The sequence below is a fragment of the Leopardus geoffroyi genome, chromosome B2, assembly GCF_018350155.1.
Source record: "Leopardus geoffroyi isolate Oge1 chromosome B2, O.geoffroyi_Oge1_pat1.0, whole genome shotgun sequence".
Taxonomy (NCBI): Eukaryota; Metazoa; Chordata; class Mammalia; order Carnivora; family Felidae; genus Leopardus; species Leopardus geoffroyi.
Window position 1 is genome coordinate 79,963,340 of NC_059332.1, and position 6,000 is coordinate 79,969,339.

The following is a 6,000-nucleotide window of genomic DNA, read 5'->3' on the forward strand; positions in this document are numbered from 1 at the left end:
GTTCTGTAACCTAGTAACATCTGTAAAAATTCTTTTCCCAAATAAGGTAACACTTACAGGTTGTAGGGATTAGGGTATGGACATATCTTGGGGCATGGGACACCATTCAACACATTCCACCAGTATATAATGTAATATATAATATAATATAATATAATATAATATAACATAACATAATAATGTCACAGTGAAACATATGCCCATTTTAAAGTCTGCTGATGTATGTTGGCAATATATATCAGTGTTCGATATTGCTGACATTGCTCAAAACATGTTTTGAAATTTTTTATTTGGTGTTGCCCTCCAAAATTTAGTCATGATCTTTGAAAACTATAATGGCCATGGTCGAATCACCATATATTTGTACAGTGTAACAAGCACTTTCACATCCTTGGGACCTAGAATTACCCTGAAATAGTGGAGGCAGATCCAACTGGTAGAGGGTTTTGTTTTCTTCTCAACAAACTCAGTGCCTTTATTTTCCTGAAGACCAAATAGCATTTGGAGCAAACTCTGGGAAAGAGGAGGGCCATTGAAACTGGGCAAACTAAATTTTGGCATCAGAATGCCCCAGATGGTATGGTTGGAAAAGTCCAAGGCATTCTTAACTCTCTCTTCCTCCTCACTCCACATCATGTCTACCAATAAACCAAATCCTACCGTTCCATCTGGAATATTTCTCATATATCTGATTCCTTCTACTCCCACTGACTATGCCTTAGTTGCCTCAGACCCTCCTTATCTGAGCCAGTAAAATATTTTCTAACTTGTCTCCTTGCCTTTCAGCTTTGAGTGTCTTGCCCCTCTCTTTCTATGCCCTCCAAAGTATACTCACCTACAGATGTTGGCCCTACTCACATACATACCTTCCAGGGTCCCCACAACACAGACAAGAAATCGTAAGTTGCTCAACAGGGCCCTGAGTGGCCCTCTCAGTATGACCTCTGTCTAATTTTACAACTTGTCTGAATTAATTTCTGTTTCCTACCCCTGCTTACCTTGCACATTCATGCCTTTATGCCTCCACTTTAACTTTAACATCCTGTCAGCTCTGCTTTTTAAAAATCTATGCATTATTTTTAAAGTAAAATAAGTACTACAAGGCCCAAAACAAAGCCAGAGGGCTCCTGGACTCCCTCTGACCACCCTTGCTTCCTGTCCACTCTCTCCATCCCCCAGGAAACCTCTTTCAGCCCTCTTACCTGGTATTTAGTATTGACCTTCATACTTTAAAACAAAATGCTAATAGCGGTATATTTAGTTTTTGGCTTAAGATATAAACTGATGACTTTTTACTATGAAGATGAGATTTTAGCTCTATTATTATCCAGATCCTACCTATATACATATTTATGCAAATATTATATATGTACATTCCCCTTCCCCATCCTCCTAATGTAGTTATAGCTTGAGTTTGGAGTCTATTGATATTTGGCGGTTTGCATGTGATTGGTTCTACTATGAATATATTCTTTCTTGTACTTTGGTTCTTCTTTGGAATTAATCATTGTCTTGTTCTTTCCTTGACTTCATTTTCTTTGCTTCATTTTCCATTTACCTAGCATTTATTCATCCCCAAGTTCTCTCTGCCAGAAGCACATCTCTTTTCAATTCCTTCAAACATATTGAGGATTCTATCGGTTTTTGTCTTTTTCTTAGAAATCCTCCCCCAGAATCTTTTGTCCTCCTGCGTCAGTCTGGGCTGGCTGCTTCCCATACCACCCTGAGCTTACCTCTGCCCTCCTTCTTGAAATTCCCTTCGCTCTTCTCTTGTGTGGGAGGAGTTTCCTAGATCCCATGTCTTATTCTTCCTGGGTTTCTTCTCTTTAATGAAGTATGTCTTCTAGTAGCTTCCTGAGAAAAAGTGCACAGGGAGTAAATTTCTTGAGCTGCTCTGTATTTGAAATATCTTTATTCTACCCTTATACTTGATTGATAGCTAGCCAGTTCAGGCTGCTATAACGAAGTACCATAGACTGGGTGGCTTATAAGCAACAGACATTTATTTCTCACAGTTATTTGCTAAGGTTTATTTCTTCCTGGAGAGTGGAAGTCCAATCAGGGTGCCAGCCTGGTTGGGTTCTGAAGAGAACATTCTTCTGAGTTGCAGACTACAGATTTCTCATTGTATCTTCACATGGTAAAGAACTGAGAGAGGAATCAAGCTCTCTTATGACTATTTGAAGGGCGCTATCCCATTTAGGAGGGCCTCCCAAAGGTCTCATCTCCTGATACCATCTCATTAGGAGGCAGGGATTCAATACATGCATTTTGGAGGGACACACACATTCAGGCCGTAATAGGAGACAGATGTCTAGGTTGGAATTCATTTATCCTTGATTTTTTTTAATGTTAATTTATTTTTGAGAGAGAGGCAGAGACAGAGACAAAGCATGAGTGGGGGAGGGACACACAGAGAGAGAGAGAGACACAGAATCTGAAGCAGACTTCAGGCTCTGAGCTGTCAGCAGAGAGCCCAATGTGGGGCTTGAACCTAAGAACTGTGAGATCATGACCTGAGCCAAAGTCGGATGCTTAACTGACTGAGCTACCCATGTGTCCCTATTTTTCCTTGATTTTTGAAGTCATTGTTCCGTTGCCTTCGAACTTTAAGCTGGTATTTTTTAGATACTGTTCCAATTCTGAGGCTTTGTACATGCCCTATTTCTCCCATAAAAAGATTTTAATAATCATGTTCTTTAACAAATTATTATTATTACCTTATTACCTTACTTGGTATAGGCCAATTTTCATCCATTATGTTGAGCACTCAGTGGGCCATTTCAATCAGCAGACTCATGTTCTTCAGTTCTGGGAAATCAGTGTGGTTTATTTCTTTTGAGACTTCTTCCTCTCCATTTATCCTGTGTTCTCTTTCTGAAATTCTTGCTTGGAATATTGTGTCTCCTGGACGGATCCTCTAATTCTCTTTTCTGTCCTATTTTTCAAACTCTTCATCTTTAAATTTTACTTTCTGGGAGATTGCCTTAAATTTACCTTTTATTTTTTTTCACCTGGGGTTTTTATTTCTGCCATGATAATTTTTTTTTAATTTTTTTTTAACGTTTATTTATTTTTGAGACAGAGAGAGACAGAGCATGAATGGGGGAGGGGCAGAGAGAGAGGGAGACACAGAATTGGAAGCAGGCTCCAGGCTCTGAGCCATCAGCCCAGAGCCCGATGCGGGGCTCGGACCGTGAGATCATGACCTGAGCCGAAGTCGGACGCCCAACCGACTGAGCCACCCAGGCGCCCCTCTGCCATGATATTTATACCATCTTTTTTTTTTAAGTGTATTTATTTTGAGACAGAAAGAGAGAGCAGGGGAGGAGCAGAGAGAGGGAGAGAGAATCTCAGTCCACACTGTTAGTCCGGAGCCCGACATGCGGTTCGGACTCACAAACTGTGAGATCATGACCTGAGTCGAAACCAAAACCCAGATACTTGACCGACTGAGCCACCCAGGTGCGCCTATACCATATTGTTTTTGCTTTATGATGTACTATACTCCTAACACTCTGAGGCTATTAATTAGAGGGGCTTTTTATTCCTGTTTGTTCTCCTTGTCTTCCTGCTTGTTTCTTTGCTTGGGTCCTCAAAAATCTGGTGATCCTTGCCTGACTGCTTACATTTTAAGGTATAGCAATAAGAAGTTGACTGTAAGCTCTGTGTGCACAGCATACATTATTGGCTAGTGGGCATTGCTATGGGATGATCTGGTCAGCTGTATCTTAAAGAACCTCCAGTGTTAGTATTTAACCTAATTACATATATATGCATTTAACCTAATTATTTACACACACACACACATGCAGAATAACTGTAATGTGCTAACTTACTAGGTAGGCCAAAAAATTACCCTCTTGTCTCCTCTGAAACCCAAAAAGCTGGTGACATCATTTTAGATCTAGCATTTATAGCAATGAGTCATATCTGGCTGTGAGTCATAATCAATATCTCGGAGAAAACTTGGCAAAACATCAACATCACAGCTTCATTCTGAGCTCCTCCGTGAAGTTGGTTGTGCTTGCTCTTCAGCTCTGCAATCCAAACAGTGTTTTGGTCTTTCTCTGTACATTCAGGGCTTTTAAAAAATGATATGACTCGGGGAATGTTAGTTTTATCTTCTCGTGCAAATCTTAAATTTCCAAGGATAAAATAAAGACACAGTAAAGATAAATCAGACAATGAGGATTTGACTGTTTTTGTACAAATCTTAAATCTTTCTGGATGTTATAAGGACATGGGAATGTTCTTTCTTAGAAAGAATTAGCAGAACTTCATTGGCCAAATCTCATTTTTGCTTTTTATGCTCTGAGGTTACAAACAAGAAACAAACTCTACCCAGTCTCGCTCAAGCTTAAAAATCACAAGCATTTCTCTAAAACAAGTATTCATTTTGCAACCTTTTACATCACATGGTTGAAAGAGCCATAGCGTCTGAAATTCTACTGTGTCATATCACCCTAAGTTCAAGTAAAAATTGGGACATTGCAGTATTTTGTAAAAATGAAATGGGCTGTTTTCCCCATGGAATTTTAGCTACTTAGATGGACAGGATTGAACCGATTACTCTGGGACCTGAAAAATAAAGATGATTTAATAGGATATGTTTTAATCTACTTCCCTTAATTTATCTTAAATTTCCTGGAAATAGTTTAACTCCTATCTTCTGGAAGTGTCAAACGAAATTGTCAGAAATAACCAGACTTATTAAACAAATGGATTTTCATGTTTTTGCACTGAATAAGAGTAAGAACACTTTCTTTTTCTTTTTTTTTTTTTAATTTTTTTTTAACGTTTATTTATTTTTGGGACAGAGACAGACAGAGCATGAACGGGGGAGGGGCAGAGAGAGAGGGAGACACAGAATCGGAAGCAGGCTCCAGGCTCTGAGCCATCAGCCCAGAGCCCGACTCGGGGCTCGAACTCACGAACGGTGAGATCGTGACCTGAGCCGAAGTCGGACGCTCAACCGACTGAGCCACCCAGGCACCCCGTAAGAACACTTTCTATCGGGGCTTCATAGGCAAATAAAAACTTAATTTGCTGGGGGGGGGGGGGGAGTGGTTGTTTATTTTTGAGAGACAAAACAAAAATTTTAATTCTCTTGGCTTTAAAATGAAGAACATCAAAAACAAAAATCTTACTAAAAACAAACAAACAAACAAACAAAAACTTTATTAAATCACAGCAATTATATTTTCTCCCCAAACTGTCCTCTCTGGGTTTTCATGTTCTTGTTAAGGCTATCTTTTCTTTCCAAATCAATCAGATTTGAGAGTTTGGGAGACATCTATTTTCCTCTCCCTTCTCCCTACCCCTCCTCACCCTCATCCATCCCACCTGCCTAATCTCTGGATTCAACTCATATTGTCAATCACCAGGGCTCAGGCCTTTATCTCCATGTCCACCATTCCATTTCCTTGGACTATGTTAGCCAGAGTCCTCAGGTGGCTCACAGCTAAGTTATTGCCATTTATCTCACTGCCTCCCATCTCTTTTTAGAGGAGTTTCAAGCTTAGTTGCCTAAAGAGGTGAGTAAAGGAGTGAAATGAGTTGGCTAAGCACAGGCCTTAACTGAAAGGACAGCCTCCACTCAATTGCAGCTGTTGTTTCACCAGGGATAATGGGACAGTGTCACCAGAAATCCAGCTTTCCAAGAAAAGTCAGAGATCCCCAGAGTTTCTATAGGTTCTCTCACTTCCCTTGGATTCCTGGGAATTGTAGGTACAAGAAGAGAGATGTTTGGGACCTAGAAGGTAGGTTATAAAATGTACTAGGCTGGCCAAACCTCAATGCTTGTCATGTGTACAGTCCCTGAAGCGGCCCTAAATGGTTCCTTATTCATAGGTGCCCCATCTTCCTGGCTCACCATCTTAGCCGACAGCCACCAAGAGGAGGTCTAAGAAAGTTCATTTGAACCAGGATGATGGTAATGAATCATCCAACCATCCAGTCTGGACCAATCCAAACTGGACCAATGGGTTTTTCTCTCTC